Below are 19,712 nucleotides of genomic sequence, written 5' to 3' on the forward strand. Positions count from 1 at the left end.
GCCCACCAGGTAGTTTGTGATCTACCAGTAGAGTGTGGATGTTTGTGATAGATCACTAGTAGATCAGTGGCGCCCCCCAAAGAAGCTCAACAACTTGGGCTCTCCTAAAAAAGCTCAAGAACTTTGACCTGAACCTCCCAAAATGGGATAGATCACTGCCAGTTTTAACTCTGTGAGTATATTGCAGTCTCTTGGGAGTTGGCCACCCCTGATATATATGATGCAATTCTGGTCATAGACAGTTGGGAAAGATGTACTTGTCAAAAATTCCCCTTTTATACAATTATTAAAGCTCCAGGAGCCCTGGCCACTACTGAATCTGCTCTCTCACACATACACACTGATAGTACCTTGCTCCTTTCCCTGGTGTCTGTTACTTCAGGAGATGGAAATGTACTAGGTTTATGAGCCGCAGAATAAATTCATTGCCACATCCCTTATATTTCTCGATGCCGCTTGGTGCACGCACAACCCTTAAGCTTTCTTCTCCCCAGTGAAGGTGTCTGTGTCCATTTCATTAATAATACTCTGCACTCACAGTGCACTGCATATTTATTGTCAGTGAGTGCAAGCTTGAGCTAATTAGCAAAGTTAATTAGTGCTGTACTGCAAAGCCCAGAATATGCAGGAAAGGACGTGTATCTGAGAGAGAGAATAAGAGACAGGGAGAGTGAAAGATAAAAGGCCTATAAAAATAGGAGCTGGCTTGTTCTCCCTTATTTATGTGTGACATGGAATTGGATATCAGCAGCTAGAGACAGGCTCCCCACCTGGGGATCTGACGCAGACCTTCAGGGGAAACATCTATTACACAGACAAATCCTTTCACTCTCTTCTCTCTCCATCAAAGGAGTGAGCATTCCTGCTGGGAGCCCAGAAGAATACTTCATTCTACTCCACATTAACCAGGCTATACCCAAACAGAATGCTCTTTTCCAGGACTAATTGCTAAAAATGTGTCTTCGGGCTCAAGGTAGACTGGAAGACATACCCTTTGGAATCTAGTCTCCTGTTCACAATCTATATCTTTGCGTGTACACATGAATGTTCATGTACATGCATGTGCAAATTACTGTGATATTTCATCAGTGAGGTAAGGTTGTTTTGCATTGCTCAGAAGAAGCATGATGTTACTTATTATTATTGCAAATTCTCTTTCCTTAACAACACCCTCCCCTTTTCTCTTTTCCACTTTCCACCAATACTATGTATATAACCATGAGAAATTCACATGGCAGAGAAAGGTGCTGCAAATGAATGGAGGTATTAATCAAAAGAACAACAACAAAAAATAATAATATACTCAGCACCTAATGATGACTGCTTTTGATAGATGCACGAGGCCTTCAGAATATGTATTTGCTGTTACTGGACACAGGTGGCAATCCTAAGCACACTCACCAGAGGGTAAGTGCCATTAGAGACAGTGGGTTTTGCTTCTGAGTAAACATTCATAGGGTTGCTCTGTGAGCAATTTTGGGACATGTATATTATCATGTTGAGCAGCAAGAACTGTACCACAACAGGAGTGCTACATCAGCCCCACCCAGCAAAGCTCATGTGCCTTTAGCAGATGTATGACTGAGCAGGGAAACATTTTGCCAACATGAAGGTGCAGAGAAGAAGGGAAACCACACCTGTTGAATTTCTGCCTGTCAGCTGTTGAGGGTACCTAGAAGTAGGTGGCTGGTGAGCCCATTTAATAGCTCCTAACTCAAAGAAGGCACCTATGCTTGATGGTCAGGTGTGTGCGCGTGTTGACAAACCCATATTCTTTAGTTACATTTGTACAGTAGTAAGAGAAGCTGCACTGCCAGGAGGTAAGCCAGGTCACTTTGCAATGTGAAGCAAGGGTTTGGGAGGATTACCACACAGGCTATTGGCCAGGCCTTCGATTTCAAGTGCATCACTGTAGTGAATCAGCTATGCAAGTGGCTTGACTTCACAAAATCAATGAATCCACAATACTTTTTGACAGATCACGAAGGGATTAACTCTCACAGTGTTGCTATGGATGGGAATAGGCTTGTGAGTCCCCAAACAATCTTACTTGGTGGCATTGGTCTTGTATTACATGCTCTTTGATCCTGACAGAAAATTGCAGTCCGGAGCATGTGAAGAAAAAGAAGAGGAGGAGGAGGAGGAGTTTGGATTTGATATCCCACCTTTCACTCCCTTTAAGGAGTCTCAAAGCGGCTAACAATCTCCTTTCCCTTCCTCCTCCACAACAAACACTCTGTAAGGTGATTGAGGCAGAGAGACTTCAGAGAAGTGTGACTAACCCAAGGTCACCCAGCAGCTGCATGTGGAGGAGCGGAGACGTGAACCCGGTTCCCCAGATTACGAGTCCACCGCTCTTAACCACTACACCACACTACCATCATTTCAGCATATGGAACAGACCTGCAAGGCAGTGAGCTGGTCTTGCTCCCACTAACACAATGTAACAGGATAGCTTTGCATGCAAAGGGAGGAGATACGTCTAAACATACAGCATCTCAATGTTTGCAAGCTTTCCTGGTGGGGACTTGCAACTCCCCCACCCAGCACTTGAATTTTAAATACTGTACTCACTAGCAATACTTAGAAAAGATTGAGATGGTTTGTGAGCCAAGCAAACAGCAGCTCACCTCTTCCTAATTACAGTTTACCAAGGTTCGTATTCCAAGCCAAGGAATCATGAAGCTTGGCAACATTTTCCAAAATAGACACACCTTCTGAAGTCACTATAAATACAGTGTAGCTAGACTACACTTAGCAGTAGATTAGAATCAGCTACAGTGATGGGTCCTTAAACTTCATTAGAGCTGCCAAAAGCTGTTTGTAAGAAGTACACTACATTGTTGCTGCGCCTGTTATTTTCTAGTTATCCCCTAAACAAGAGTATGGTAATCTATGGGCCTCTGGATGTGTCTGGCTACAACTTCTATCATTCCTGAGCATGGGCCAAGTTGGCTGGGGCTGATGGGAACTGGAGTCCAGCAACACATGAAGAGCCACAGGTCCCCCATTCCTGCCTAAAACATTTCAGAGCAGGCAAACTGAGAATTCTGGAGAGTGTGTGAAAGAGAGAGATCTTAAAACCATTCCCTAATAAAGACTGCAATAGTTAGAGCAGTTCCTGGCTCACAAACACTTTCCCTCCCCTAGGGAAAAGCCATTTGCCTTTAGCTTGGTGCAGAGTACACTATTTAAGAAGGTCTTTAATTCCCCCTCCTTCCAGGAGATCAAACATATATTTTGCCTCAGGCCTATGCCTCACCTGTAGGAAGTTTGCCTTATTCCCCTCCCTAGGCATTGCTAACTTAAAGGATTCCTGCAATGTTTTCTAACCAGAGTTTGACAGGTTTTCTTAAGGTGGGAAACAGCAAGGCTAATGCACTGGTTTTGGGTTGAGACTCTCTCCAAAGTGGGGCCCTCAGGCAGGCAATGCATGGCCATCTTGTGTTTTTTAAAGAAGAGTTTTGATCTTAAATGACACAGTGTTTATCTCTTGCTCCCTTTCCTTGGCTTGCTGCTCTCCCAAAAAGCTCCATCAGCAGATGCCTCTGAATAGAACGAAGCTTTTGCTAGTTTCTTGTGGCAGCATTTCTGCAAATAAGCATTGAAAATACAGAGCTGGGCTGGGAACCTGCCAAGCCTGAGATTCTGGCCATTTTAATTTCAGGAGAATTGTCTGCTTCCTCCTCTTGCTTTTAGAGCCTTTATATGTTGTTTAAAGAACACCCCTTTGGCAAACGGAAAGAAGCATGGCAGCTTCAGGCTGTAAATGAAAGATAAGCAGGAGCACTAATACATCTTTGGAGAGAGGGTGGTTTCTTTGCTGTAAACTGGCATAGCTCCCCAGACCAAGTCAATACAGTACAGTGGAGATGATTTGATCTGGGGGTAGATTCGGCCCTTGCTGTATTACGAATTGCTTCCTGGCCTTCATGACTACACTGTTTGTGCAATTCATGCCTTGCTTGCTTAGTCCTCCCTAACCAAATACCAGCCTAGAAGTGTGAGTACATAGAGCCAGAATTCTATGGAACTTTGAGCCTGGGGAAGACACTGGACGAGCTTCTTGCACATATAGAATGAATTGCTTTGCAGACCAATCTAGAGTATTGGTCAAATATATACTATGGAAGTTACAGTCATCAAAAATCAAAGAGTATGGGAAAGGGAAAACCAACTCCATTTTAGAGATGAGTAACTTGGGTGCAGGCAGATTAAAGCTCACATTTTTAACTCCCTCAAGTCTAAAGTAGAGACGCTGGAAAATGTGTGAAAGGTTTCCCCACTTTCTGTCATGAACTGGCAGAATGACAGAGAGGAGGAGGAGGACCCCGGCAAGGGGTGTAGCTGAGACTGGGACACAATGGGGCAAGCTGGGAAGGGGGAAGTAAGTACTCACTGGGTGATGGAGGATGGCGTGGGGATGAGGGTCAAGAACCAGAGCAGCAGGACCCATCACCGGAGCCAGAGGGACCCCTGTCACCACCAACACAACAGACTCTGAGGCATAGGGAGCAGCGGGAGAAGTGTTCTAGGAGTCTGAGGCAGGCAAGGGTTCATAGCCCAGTTCTCTAGTTGGCCAGGTGGGGCTTGCTAACTCTGGGATGAGGGGTGTGATTCCTCAGCTGGAGTAGGCTTGGAGCAGGTGAGGGTCACTTGCCTCATCAAGCCCAGATGCAGGAAAAGTACAAAAGGGAAGCAGAGCTGAGGTGTTTTATCTGCTCAACTGCCCATGTTGATGGGCCTTGGCTTCTCCTGGACCTCTATGGGACTATGCTTTGGGCTGTATCCTGACTGACCCTGGCTGGCCCTGGACTGTGTTTCCTGATCTTTGGACTTTAGATTTTGGACTTTGATTGTGTAGATGGACCCCTGGACTTTGGACTTGACAGTAGGCTAGGGGTTCCAGACACTCTTTCTTTCTTTCTTTCTTTCTTTCTTTCTTTCTTTCTTTCTTTCTTTCTTTCTTTCTTGTTCAAATCAATTAACAAGTATGTACATTGAAAAGGGCAGTGATGGTGAAAAACTGGGTGTTTGTTTGACCCTTTTCACCAGACCATTTTACCAATCTAAATCGCATCCCTCCCCAAAAACTGGTGTTCCACAGGAGAAAATAGAAAGGCATCATACCAAAACCAGTAAGTTTTCCACAGGGTACAGATAGGTGGTTTGGAAAATGTGTGAATTAGATCAAGAAAAAACAGTGCAGGGGAGAAGCTTAAATACCAACCACCAGAATGGCCTTCTTCCCTGACTTTATTTGCGCACCCCCCCCCCAGCTGCTTTAAACAATAACAAATAACAGCAGTACCCATGGGAGATCCAGTTATGGATCTCTTAGCCACTCATCACATTTGACCCTCAAATCTCATGTAAACACCCAAATATTTGTGTACAGTGGTACCTTGGGTTAAGTACTTAATTTGTTCCGGAGGTCTGTTCTTAACCTGCAACTGTTCTTAACCTGAAGCACCACTTTAGCTAATGGGGCCTCCTGCTGCTGCCGTGCCGCCGGAGCACGATTTATGTTCTCATCCTGAAGCAAAGTTCTTAACCCGAGGTAGTATTTCTGGGTTAGTGGAGTCTGTAACCTGAAGCGTACATAACCTGAAGCATATGTAACCCAAGATACCACTGTATCAGGAGCTCAGCACAGTTGGGCAATAGGACATATTTTAAAATGCCTCAAAGTGATTGTTGATGCTTACATACCTGTGGAAGCATCAGAACTAAAATGAAAGACAAGTCAAAAGCCAAAGCAATGGCCCATCTGAAAGGTCACAATTTCCCCACAAATGTCAAGAGAGCCCAATTTTGGAGAACATGTGGGGTGCTGAAGCCCATGCTTGAACAAGTCCCCAAACCAAATACTAGTCTTGGCACATAACTGCATTGAACTAGATTCCCATAAAATGTGGAGGCTGTGGCTAGGTACCATGACCTCTATCCAGAAGCTGGGCTGTGCAGAGGATAGTGGTTACTGGGACAAAAGCAATTGTTCCATTTAATACAGGCTTTTTGTGAGTCGCAGGGTGGGGAGGGGAACATGTTATCTGTTATCTACAGAAAAACAGTTCCCCAGTGCAAGGAGACTTCCGTGCATCACTCCTAGAATAATTAAAATTCTCCTTAGCACCAAACCCTATTGATTAGCCAAAGGGCTTCTGATGGAAGTGGAAGAGCCCAGCGTGAAGCAATCCTACTGCCTGCTGTGCTGATCTCTGCCAGACGTGCATCTGATGCCTTTTCATTATTGTTTGCCAATGATTTGTTTTCCCCCACAAAGCTACAGCTCCCTTCAGAAGTGTCTGGTGATATTGCAGGGCCCTGGGAACTTCTCAGGGGCATTTTGGGGAAGGTGAAACTAGGAATAGAAGAGAATTTCATTTGGTCTGTATTTTATAGTGAACTAAATCTCCTGGGCTAGATCATTGCCATCCAGATTTTGCACTTTTTGGAATTTTACAGTGCAGTTCTTGGCTCAAGAAGCGATCTCTATTTTAGAATAAAATGCATTCAAAATGCATACATGGGTATATAATGCATATTTAAATACATATCTTGTGATTAAGTATTTAAATGTATATGTAAATATGGATTTAGAAAAAGCTGCACAGGCTCAGCATTTGGAGTACAGCTGGTCTAAATTTAACTCCTGGGGCAACCAGGACAGCCATCCAGCACAGACCACTGCAAGCTTTAACCAGTTCTTTCCACCTTCCACCAAAACTCTTGCGTCCCAGTAACCAGGCATGGCTATAGAGGGGAGTGAAAAAGTCTGGAGCTGTGAAATGGCTTCTTGACATTATCTAGAAATGGGATGAATCTGCATTTCACCAAATTTCTCTGGGGGAAGGAGAAGTTCTCCAACACATTCTCAAGGGCAGAGCTCACCATGAACCAGCAGCTCGGTAGCTCGGCTTCTTTCTTTTTACCTACAGTTGTGGGTTTTGTTTTGTTTTGCTGCTGCTGTAAACGGCAACAGCAGCAACTATCTTGGCAGCTTGGCCTCCATTTTGCCTCTTCCACAATATCCCAGACCTAGTGTCATAATACAGCATTGTAGGTGGGGGGGGGGGAGACAAATGTTCTCTCCCTGTTTGCTTCTCACTACTCCTGCCATAGGGATGTGGGTGGCACTGTGGGTTAAACCACAGAGCCTGTTGTTGTTGTTGTTGTTTAGTCGTGTCCGACTCTTCGTGACCCCATGGACCAGAGAACGCCAGGCACCTCTGTCCTCTACTGCCTCCCACAGTTTGGTCAAACTCATGCTGGTAGCCTCGAAAACACTATCCAACCATCTCGTCCTCTGTCGCCCCCTTCTCCTTGTGCCCTCCATCTTTCCCAACATCAGGGTCTTCTCCAGGGAGTCTTCTCTTCTCATGAGGTGGCCAAAGTACTGGAGCCTCAGCTTCACAATCTGTCCTTCCAGTGAGCACTCAGGGTTGATTTCCTTCAGTATGGAGAGGTTTGATCTTCTTGCAGTCCATGGGACTCTCAAGAGTCTCCTCCAGCACCATAATTCAAAAGCATCAATTCTTCGGCGATCAGCCTTCTTTATGGTCCAGCTCTCACTTCCATACATCACGACTGGGAAAACCATAGCTTTAACTATACGAACCTTTGTTGGCAAGGTGATGTCTCTACTTCTCAAGATGCTGTCTAGGCCTGTCATTGCCCTTCTCCCAAGAAGCAGGAGTCTTTTAATTTTGTGGCTGCTGTCACCATCTGCAGTGATCATTGAGCCCAAGAAAGTAAAATCTCTCACTACCTCCATTTCTTCCCCTTCTATTTGCCAGGAGGTGATGGGACCAGTGGCCATGATCTTCGTTTTTTTGATGTTGAGCTTCAGACCATATTTTGCGCTCTCCTCTTTCACCCTCATTAAAAGGTTCTTTAATTCCTCCTCACTTTCTGCCATCAAGGTTGTGTCATCTGCATATCTGAGGCTGTTGATATTTCTTCCGGCAATCTTAATTCCGGCTAGGGATTCATCCAGCCCAGCCTTTCGCATGATGAATTCTGCATATAAGTTAAATAAGCAGGGAGACAAAATACAGCCTTGTCGTACTCCTTTCCCAATTTTGAACCAATCAGTTGTTCCATATCCAGTTCTAACTGTAGCTTCTTGTCCCACATAGAGATTTCTCAGGAGACAGATGAGGTGATCAGGCACTCCCATTTCTTTAAGAACTTGCCATAGTTTGCCGTGGTCGACACAGTCAAAGGCTTTTGCATAGTCAATGAAGCAGAAGTAGATGTCTTTCTGGAACTCTCTAGCTTTCTCCATAATCCAGCGCATGTTTGCAATTTGGTCTCTGGTTCCTCTGCCTCTTCTAAATCCAGCTTGCACTTCTGGGAGTTCTCGGTCCACATACTGCCTGAGCCTTCCTTGTAGAATTTTAAGCATAACCTTGCTAGCGTGTGAAATGAGTGCAATTGTGCGGTAGTTGGAGCATTCTTTGGCACTGCCCTTCTTTGGGATTGGGATGTAGACTGATCTTCTCCAATCTTCTGGCCACTGCTGAGTTTTCCAAACTTGCTGGCATATTGAGTGTAGCACCTTAACAGCATCATCTTTTAAAATTTTAAATAGTTCAGCTGGAATACCGTCACTTCCACTGGCCTTGTTATTTGCAGTGCTTTCTAAGGCCCATTTGACTTCACTCTCCAGGATGTCTGGCTCAAGGTCAGCAGCCACACTACCTGGGGTATACGGGACATCCATTTCTTTCTGGTATAATTCCTCTGTGTATTCTTGCCACCTCTTCTTGATGTCTTCTGCTTCTGTTAGGTCCTTTCCACTTTTCTCCTTTATTATGGAAATCTTTGTACGAAATGTTCCTTTCATATCTCCAATTTTCTTGAACAGATCTCTGGTTCTTCCCATTCTATTGCTTTCCTCTATTTCTTTGCATTGCTCGTTTAAGAAGGTCTTCTTGTCTCTCCTTGCTATTCTTTGGAAATCTGCATTCAATTTCCTGTATCTTTCACCATCTCCCTCGCATTTTGCTTGCCTTCTCTCCCCCGCTATTTGTAAGGCCTCATTGGACAGCCACTTTGCTTTCTTGCATTTCCTTTTCATTGGGATGGTTTTCGTTGCTGCCTCCTGTATAATGTTACGAGCCTCCATCCATAGTTCTTCAGGCACTCTGTCCACCAAATCTAAATCCTTAAACCTGTTCCTCACTTCCACTGTGTATTCATAAGGGATTTGACTTAGATTGTATCTTACCGGCCCAGTGGTTTTTCCTACTTTCTTCAGTTTAAGCTTGAATTTTGCCATAAGAAGCTGATGATCTGAGCCACAGTCAGCTCCAGGTCTTGTTTTTGCTGACTGTATAGAGCTTCTCCATCTTTGGCTGCAGAGAATATAATCAATCTGATTTTGATGCTGCCCATCTGGTGATGTCCATGTGTAGAGTCGTCTCTTGTGTTGTTGGAAAAGCGTGTTTGTGATGACCAGCTTGTTCTCTTGACAGAACTCTATTAGCCTTTGCCCTGCTTCGTTTTGATCTCCAAGGCCAAACTTGCCAGTTGTTCCTTTTATCTCTTGACTCCCTACTTTAGCATTCCAATCCCCTATGATGAGAAGAACATCCTTCTTTGGTGTCACTTCTATAAGGTGTTGTAAGTCTTCATAGAATTGGTCAATTTCAGTTTCTTCAGCACCAGTAGTTGGTGCATAAACTTGGATTACTGTGATGTTAAAAGGTCTGCCTTGGATTCGTATCGAGATCATTCTATCATTTTTGAGATTGCATCCCAGTACAGCCTTCGCCACTCTTTTGTTGACTATGAGGGCCACTCCATTTCTTTTACGGGTTTCTTGCCCACAGTAGTAGATATGATGGTCATCCGAACTGAATTCACCCATTCCCGTCCATTTTAGTTCACTGATGCCCAGGATGTCAATATTTATTCTTGCCATCTCATTTTTGACCACCTCCAACTTACCCAGGTTCATGGTTCTTACATTCCAGGTTCCTATGCAATATTTTTCTTTACAGCATTGGACTTTCCTTTCGCTTCCAGGCATATCTGCAACTGAGCGTCCTTTCGGCTTTGGCCCAGCCGCTTCATCAGCTCTGGATCTACTTGTACTTGCCCTCCGCTCTTCCCCAGTAGCATGTTGGACGCCTTCCGACCTGAGGGGCTCATCTTCCAGCGTCATAACTTTTATATGCCTGTTGTCTTTGTCCATGGAGTTTTCTTTTTTTTATATAATATTTTTATTGGTTTTTACACATATCAAAGACAATACAGTACAAAACAAAACACAAACATGAAAAACATACAACAATAATTTGACTTCCCCATACCTTCCCTTCGCTACATCCTTATTTTGCCATTTTTTCGAGCAACTCATCAGTCCATTTTTAATCAAGTCCCTTTTAAATTTACTTAAAGTTTAAGATTTACAGCTGTAATTCTTTGTTTCCTGCCCCTTGACATCTTATCAGTCCACAATTTTACAATAATTTTTAAGATATATTTTGAATTTCCTCCAGTCCTCTTCCACTGTCTCTTTCCTCTGGTCAGGGATTCTGCCAGTCATCTCTGCCAATCCCATATATTCCGTCACCTTCGACTGCCATTCTTCCAGAGTAGGTAATTCTTGCATCTTCCAATACTTTGCCAACAGGATTCTTGCTGCTGTGGTTGCGTACATAAAAAATGTCTTATCCTTCTTTGGTACCAATTGGCCGACCATGCCCAAGAGAAAAGCCTCCGGTTTCTTTACAAATGTCCACTTAAGGACTTTCTTAATTTCATTATAGATCATTTCCCAGTAGGCCTTAATCTTAGGGCAGGTCCACCAAAGATGATAAAAAGTACCTTCAGCCTCATTACATTTCCAGCATTTGTTATTGGGCAAATGGTAGATCTTTGCAAGTTTGACTGGGGTCATGTACCACCTATAGATCATTTTCATTATGTTCTCTTTCAAGGCAGTACATGCCGTAAATTTAATACCGGTGGTCCATAACTGTTCCCAGTCAACAAACATAATATCATGACCAATGTCCTGTGCCCATTTAATCATAGCTGATTTCACCATTTCATCCTGTGTGTTCCATTTCAGCAGCAAATTATACATTTTAGATAAATTCTTAGTATTGGATTCTAACAATTCTGTTTCTAACTTTGACCTCTCCTTCTGAAAACCAAGTTTCCTGTCCTGCTTAAATGTCTCATTTATCTGACGGTAATGTAGCCAGTCTCGAACTTTATGCTTTAGCTTCTCAAAACTTTGAAGCTTCAGTTTTTCACCATCATATTCTAAAATTTCACAATATTTAGGCCAATTAGAATCCATGTTAAGTTTTTTCACTGCTTTCGCTTCCATTGGTGACAACCACCTAGGGGTTTTACTTTCCAGTAGATCCTTATATCTATTCCAAACATTATACAATGCTTTCCTGACAATATGGTTCTTAAAGCTTTTATAGACCTTTACCTTGTCATACCACAGATATGCATGCCAACCAAAGCTATTGTCATATCCTTCCAGATCAAGAATGTCTGTATCCTCAAGAAGTAGCCATTGCTTCAACCAGCAGAATGCTGCTGATTCATAATAAAGTCTTAGGTCTGGCAGGGCGAAGCCCCCTCTATCTTTTGCATCAGTTAAAATCTTAAATTTTATTCTGGGCTTTTTGCCCTGCCAGACAAATTTAGATATATCTTTCTGCCACTTCTTGAAGCAGTCCATTTTGTCCAGAATCTGCAACGTCTGAAATAAGAATAACATTCTTGGCAATACATTCATCTTGATAACAGCAATTCGGCCTAACAAGGAAAGTTTCAGCCTAGACCATATATCTAGATCTTTCTTTACTTCTGACCAGCATTTTTCGTAATTATCTTTAAATAGATTCACATTTTTAGATGTTAGATTTACCCCCAGGTACTTAACCTTTTTTGCTATTTCCAACCCGGTTTCACTCTGAAACCTATCTTTCTCCTCATTTGTTAGATTTTTTCCCAGCACCTTTGTTTTCTGTTTGTTTAATTTAAATCCTGCGACCTGGCCGAATATCTCCATTAATTCCAAAACTCTTTTGGTGCTAGCTTCTGGCTGTTGCAAAGTTAACACTAAATCATCTGCAAATAATAATAATAATAATAATAATAATAATAAATTTTATTTATATCCCGCCCTCCCCAGCCGAAGCCGGGCTCAGGGCGGCTAACAACACCAAAATAGTGCGACATTATAAAAACATTATAAAAATTAATTAAATGCCCTTAACTTATATTGTTTAGTTCCGACCTGTATTCCTTTTACCAGCTGGTCCTTTCTAATCATGTTTAGTAAAACCTCCAGGACAGATATAAACAGTAAAGGGGATATAGGGCATCCCTGTCGTGTACCTTTCTCTATTGGTATTTCATCCATTACCACATTATTCACAATTAATTTAGCTCTTTGTTCAGAATATATTGCACCTATACCGTTTTCAAACCCTTGGCCTACCCCCATCCCATGGAGATTCTTCTTCATAAATTTCCAAGAAATGTTGTCAAAGGCTTTCTCCGCGTCCACAAAAATCAGAACTACCTTTCTGTTAATGTCCACATCTAACAACTCCAAAATGTCTATAATATTCCTCACATTATCTGACATGTGTCTCCCTGGGAGAAAGCCTGTTTGATTCTTGTGAATCTCCTCTGCCAGTACCCTCTTAAATCTTTTCGCTAAAACGTCTGCAAAAATTTTATAATCCACATTCAAGAGTGATATAGGGCGGTAGTTCTTAACTTGATGTTTCTCAGTTTCTGTCTTCGGTATAAGTGAGATGAATGCTTCTTTCCACGATTCGGGAGCCTTTTTCCCCTCTAGTATCTGGTTGCATACTTCCTTCAATGGTTGTATTAACCATTCCTTAAGGGCTTTGTAGTATTTCGCAGTTAAACCGTCTGGTCCTGGTGATTTCCCCAATTTCATATTCTGAATGGCACCCTCTATTTCCTGTTCTGTAATTTTTTCATTCAAAATCCTTTTATTTTGTTCTGTAATTTTTGGTGTCCATGGAGTTTTCTTGGCAGGGATACTGGAGTGGCTTGCCGGTTCCTCCTCCAGGTGGATCACGTTTGGTCAAAACTCTCCACTATGACCTGTTCATCTTGGGTGCCCTGCTCGGCATAGTTCATAGCTTCTCTGAGTTCTTCAAGCCCCTTCGCCACGGCAAGGCAGTGATCCATGAAGGGCCTAGGACTTGCCAATCAGAAGGTCGGCGGTTCGAATCCCTGTGATAGGGTGAGCTCCCATTGCTCAGTCCCTGCTCCTGCCAATCTAGCAGTTCAAAAGCACATCAAAGTGCAAGTAGATAAATAGGTACCACTCCGGTGGGAAGGTAAACGGCGTTTCCGTACGCTGTTTTGGTTCGCCAGAAGTGGCTTAGTCATACTGGCCACATGACCCAGAAGCTGTACGTCGGCTCCCTCGGCCAATAAAGCGAGATGAGCGTGCAACCCCAGAGTCAGTCACGACTGGACCTAATGGTCAGGGGTCCTTTACCATACTCCTGCAACACATGGAGGGCCACTGGTTTCCCACCCCCATTTAGCTACATGGGACAGTCTAGCATCCCATAGTTGAAAAGTCAAATAATTTCCGGTTTGGCTAATAATTCTGTCTTCCTTTTTGCAACCATGCATCCTTTTACATTTTTGGTCAGCTTCTTAAATGCAGCAGTGCTAATGACAATCAAAACACTTCCTTAGCAGTTGTGTGTGTCTCTGCAGAGGACTCTTCTCTGAAGCAAGCGAGTCCCATGTTTGACTGTCTCCCTTTGCCCAGCTTGAAATTTCAGGCTAGGTGAAGATCCTTTGGCTGTTCTCTTCAGAGGATGTGTTTAAAAGCATCCCTGCAGACATGCATTTCCCTGACCTGACTGGAGCAGACTAACCCAGCTTTCTCCTACTGGAACAAACAGTTCACTCAGTGAAAATTACAAAGTGCTCCAATTTCATATATGGTTACTGACCTGGAAATTGATTGTTCCCCTACGAATGAGAATTTCTCATGTAGGTGGTATCACTGACAAGTCCCAAAAACCTGGACCACTGCAGAGAAAGGAGGGAGGGAAAATATTTGCCCAGAGTATGCTGTAAGGGTCATTGATGAGAAACTCAATTTGGTTCCCATCTTAATCAAGAGTAATAAATATTAATACAAAATGCTTACAAGGCTCCATTAGCCTCCAAAGCACTTTACCATGCTGATTGTGCTGATTAGTCCTCAGCACTTACAAGGCAAGTGCATAGCATAAAACTTTGATCTCTCTTTTGCAGACAAAGAACTGGAAGTGTCAGAGTTTAAAGACACCACCATCCTGGTTGGCTAGTTTGTACACATGAAAGACTCTGCTCCGCTCCCCCCCCCCACACACAATAGGGTGGCCAGGTGGAAAAGAGAACAGGGGGCCTGCAGGTTTAATATCTGTGGTGAATAAGAATTTCACCTATTGAAATTCCCTCTTCCTACACAAGCATTAAAGCTGCAGGAGTCCTGTCCTGTTTTAAATCCATTTACCCTTCCTCAAAACATATCAGGAGTTGACCCAAGTATTGAGTCCCTAGGCTGCCGATGGAAACCTGAACTCCTATTTATGCAAACAGCTGCATCCTTCTGAAAATGTTCCACACCCTCCAGCATATGTTAGAGGGAATGAACACACACATGCATGCAGACACACACACACAAACTGCACCTAGGGATAGATAAATATTTCAAGTTCAGTTTCTCTTGGTTTTCTGTTTTTCTTACTTTCGCTTCAGTTGGCCACATTTCTACATCCGTTTCCAGATTTTTTCATATGAAGTCCTAAAAACACCCCCCCCACACACACACACTAGCATTTTAGTGTCCCTTTCTCCTAATATACACGTTTGTAGGCAATTATGCTTTTCATAGGCATCTCTCTCAGTATCAGTCCTGCCTTGAGATGTTAGGAACTGATCCTGGGACTATCTACATGTGCTCTACTACTGAGCTATGGCAGAAAAGGTAACGTGCAAACCAGACAGTAGTTGCTGCCATTGTATCCAGCTGCTGCAGACTGCAACGAAACCTAGAGATAGAGACGCCTCTCCAATTTGCATGTTACAGTAGCAACAGTAGATGCAACAATATTAATTTTGATGTGGATTTTCCTACAATGCACAAAGCACGTTAGCATATTTTTCAAACTCATTATAACTAGCCAAGTGACGAGAGTTAATTGCCAAGTAAGGCAGACTGTATTTTGTCAAACAGCTACAACTGGACACACCAGGAGAACATAGGTCTTGTTTCTAATTGATGTATGCAGAGTGGCTCTGATGAGCATTAGGGGTTCATTTCAAAAATGTACTAAAAGAAGACCACTATTTGAGATCTCAACCCTATAGAAAAATTTCTCTGAAATTCTGGTCCCTCTGACTGCTGGGGGTTTTTTATGCTTGAGTTTTTCTGTTTCTGTAACTAAAGTGGCTCCATTGCATATGATGGAGTGACATTGCTTGACACTGGCTGGGGCTTTGGCCAAAATCGGTCATTTTGCTAAAGGAGCCTTTGCTGTCTTGTATAATTGCTACATATGACTCCATGAATTAGAAAACAGCCTTTCACCCCCCATGCCAGCCTTCTGCTAAACAGTAGGCACACATTAAATTCTACTCTGCAAAGTTCCTTGCTTTACTGCTCTGCAGCACCACTATAATAATTAAATGCTGTTTAGGACAGCTTTATACTTCAACAGTGTATGTGTCCCTAGCAGAGAATTCATATTTAAATACAAGAGAAGCCACTGTTTGGCTTTCAATATATTGCCTTCATTTTAGGAACACTGATGAATAAAGCTTGGGATGGAGGAGAAATTTGATTTAGTTCATATTTCAAGGTGAAGCCACCTAATTCACACTTTCTGAACCAAAACAAAGCCATTATTCAAAACCCACACCTCTACAAATTTTGCACTGCAGCTCCCTAGCCTATGTGTTTAAAATGTATATACCAGCACAAAATTTGCACTGAAATGCATGCATTAATGAAGATAACACACATAATGCATTAAGTTAGGGAAATTTGCTTTGCAGAAATCTGCATATCAGGCAAGTTTGCATACAAACATGTGTATATTAGGGGGAATTCACACTAAAATGCTGGTGAATTTTTTCCTTAAAATAAAATTAAACTTATGTGAAGAACTGAATATTTGAAAAATAAGAAACAGAGAAACCAGAATTGCCAGCAAGTAATGCAACCAGCTAGGAGGATGGTTATAAGAAAGGATGTCCACAGAAAGGATGTCCACAGAACCCAGTTGTCATGCTTGTTTGTACCTCCTTTCATTGGTTGTCCAGTTCTTCCCCTCTTCTATTGCTTCCCTCCCACTCCAAAACCCCTGTGTGTTTTGGAGCCTTGCACAGGTGCAAAGCTAGCAGAGTCATTATTATCCCTTGCCACCACATTGTGAAATAGTTTTTATTAAAGATTTTCTTGAATTACAAAAGAATGTGCAATGTCTCTCCCAAATCCAAATCTGTACACTTATTAGGGAATAAGCTCCATTGAGCATGGTGGGACTTCAATCTGAGCAATCTTGCATGGGATTCTGCTGTGTCCTCTTTCACATGGGCTGTTGAGAACTGGAGTCTGAACGCGACAACACTTGCATTCAATCCTTTCCTATCGTGCTGCATTCTGAGTCGGTACACTCAGAATAGCTGCAGTCTTTTGCCACAGCAACCATGTCTGTTGCGCCACTGGCTGGGCAAGACATCCAGCAGGTGCAGCGTTCTTCTAGTGTCTTGGGAGCAAGGAGGTGGAAGATGCACATGTTCTGTGAGGGGAAGCCACTGAATTTATATTGAAAACCACTGGCACCAACTGTTTCAACTAATGTGACTTGACAACATGTCCGCCAATAGCCCAGCTTCAGTAAAACTGGATACGGTTCAATTTGGCTGGGATTAAAACTTCACATTGACACTGCTTTAGAGGAGCTGTGCAGGGAGCTGGACTGAAGAAGGTCCTAAAGATTGAAAGAGTATGGGAACTCAATAGAAGGGCAGCTGGGAAGAAAGAGACAGATGCTTCTGTGAGGGGTTTACTGGATTTTTGCAGTGGATTCCAAACTTGCATTGGTGCCTCCTTTAGAATGACGTGGGGTGGAATTCAGAAGCATACCCACTCATAAAACTAGGTGGGCGTTTTGTGGTTTTATGAGAGACATTTTGAAAGTTCCTTTTAGAGCGGAGAAGCAGCATATAGAACAACTGGTGAAATGGTTGGAAGAAAAAATATTTTTAACGGGCCTGTGGCCACATAATAAAGGATTAATTGACTGATAAATAACTTGTGGGATAGGATCAACAGGAAAATGATTTTCCCCATTTTGACTATTGGAAAATAGCGTTAGCATATTGCCCCAGGGGCACAGCTATTGCCACAGGTGCCAGCGCCCTTGGTGCCCGAGCACCCACACAATTCCCCATGAAGTCCCACAGTCGTGGGGCCAAGTTGGCACTCCTGGCTATTGTACGAGTTCCCTGGCATGGTGGATTCAGTATTTGAACTGGGACAAGATTAGCACCAATGGAGCCTATGTCTGTGGAAATCACTTCCAGGAGTGGGGTGCAGGCAGAGCACTGTTGCTCGCCCATCTTCCCAACTTTGAGCTTTGCTGCTGGTTACCAAGGGTTAGAGAGGCTGGTGTGGGGAACTCAGTGTGGGTGGGCGTGGCAGCAAGAGCATCAGATTGGCTGTACAGGCATCTTGCAGACCTTCCTGCTCTTTGTCTCTCCCCTCTTGGTAACCAGCAGCGACGCTCAGCATTGGGAATCCAGGTTAGCAGTGCAGTCCATTCAACCAGTGCTGCCCTCTTCCCTTAGAAGTGAAACAATGTTGCAATGTTTTGACATGCATTGAAAACTTTTCTCCCAAGCCTCCCCAAATCAGCCTATTTTATTTCTGCCTTTTTCACTCCTGTTGGTTTGTGTTTTTTATACTGTTTTATGGCCCACATTATGTTTTATAGTCCATTCTTGTACTTCACTTTTTATGATGGTTTATATTGTTCAGCTGTATTGTATTTTGTGTATTTGATTGCCAGGTGTAGCTGACTTTTACCAGAGATTGTAAGCAGCTTTATAGAGGACCTTTCTCAAAAGGTAGGGGTATAATTTTCTATGGATAACTATTTGTTTCATCATGAATATGGTATGAAACAGTTTCCTAAGGTAACTATGCTTTGTTTCGCCATGTGACCAAAAGCAACCTTGCCTTTGGACAAACCTGAAGGTGCATTGTTAAACTATGGAACTCAATCCCTCAGGAAGCAATGATGGCCTCAGACAGCCTCAAAAATGGATTCGACAAATAATAAGGCTGTTGATGGCTACTAGCCATAATGGCTATACTCTATAGTTGGAGGCAGTAATGCAGGCACCCCCAAACTCAGCCCTCCAGATGTTTTGGGACTACAATTCCCAACATCCCTGATGACTGGTCCTGTTACCTAGGGATGATGGGAGTTGTAGTCCTGAAACATCTGGAGGGTCAAGTTTGGGGATGTCTGCAGTAATGCTTCTGAATACTAGTTGCTGGAAGCTTTAGGAGGGGAGAAGGCTCTTGTGCTTGGATTTTGTGTATAGGTTTCTCACAGGCATCTAGTTGACCACTGTGAAAACAGGACACTGGACTGCATGAGCCATTGGCCTAACCAAGCAGGCTCTTGTTATATACTTACAATAATGCCTTTTCTCCCAGAGCTTGCTTCCCCTTCAGGTGTTCTCTTGAACCCCCACTGGAGGTCATATCAGCATCCTAATGTTTGTATACTGGCACGTTGCTCTGTATGGGATGCAGTCTGCCTCTTCTCCAAGCTGACAGCTGCAGTATCTAAAGGAGGTAATGCTCTTCTGTACTTGCTCGGTTTTCTCTTTCCCACCTCTGCCTATCATCCTGCGTTATCCGATCAATACATCCTTGCAGCCGGAAATGGCTGATTAGCACTAAAAGTAGAGGCAGCAAGCAGAAATCCTCCCCAGAGAAATTACCAAGAGTGGCAAAGATAAGGTCTAAGGACCCTTGGTTCATTGAGATAATGTCTTTTTCTTCTTCCATTGGGCATGTGTATAGGAGCTGATTGATGCAGGTACATAATGTTTTTCCAGAGGAAATGGGGGTTGAGAGAAAGGCAAGTTACAGCCATCATGTATAAAAATGGTGAGTCCCCATCTCCCCTCCTCCCTGCTCTTCTGCCATCTCCATAGACATTACCTGGGTTTAACTTTGTAAAAAAACAACTTCAATTTTTTTAAAAAAACAGCAACAATCAAGCGGGGTATAAATGTTATGAAATAAATAAATTTGATTCAGGTCTCAGCTCAGAACCTGTTCACAAGAGCTCATCTCTGGACCATGTAAAGAAACCCAAAGAGAAAAAGTCTTATCTGGGCATATGCAGAGTGCATTTCTCCCTCCACTTGAGCAACCATTGACTGGTCCATGTGTCTGAGATTGCAGGGCAATTCTAGGTCAGAGATATTGGATTCTAGGTAGGTTGCAGTCCATCCCTTGCCATATCTCTCTTTAGACATCAGCTTTTGTGTCATCTACCCCTTAAGAATACTCCGAAAAATGTAAAGTGTGAATGCAAATAGCATTTTTTAAAAAACCAAAACAGAACACACAAGCTCAACGGAAAGCCCAGAGATTT

The 19,712-nt window shown here is 43.1% G+C and overlaps 1 long non-coding RNA gene across 1 annotated transcript in view; it reads left to right on the top strand.

Moving 5' to 3' along the window:
- LOC309372679 overlaps positions 1-18,151 on the top strand; it is a 74,379-nt gene extending 56,228 nt beyond the window's left edge. The window contains exon 4 of the long non-coding RNA XR_014169602.1: positions 18,105-18,151. This is a non-coding gene — a long non-coding RNA (uncharacterized lncRNA). The remainder of the gene's footprint in view (positions 1-18,104) is intronic.
- Positions 18,152-19,712: the final 1,561 nt, after the last annotated feature.

The sequence above is a fragment of the Podarcis melisellensis genome, assembly GCF_964234715.1.
Source record: "Podarcis melisellensis genome assembly, chromosome: 6".
NCBI classification, from domain to species: Eukaryota; Metazoa; Chordata; class Lepidosauria; order Squamata; family Lacertidae; genus Podarcis; species Podarcis melisellensis.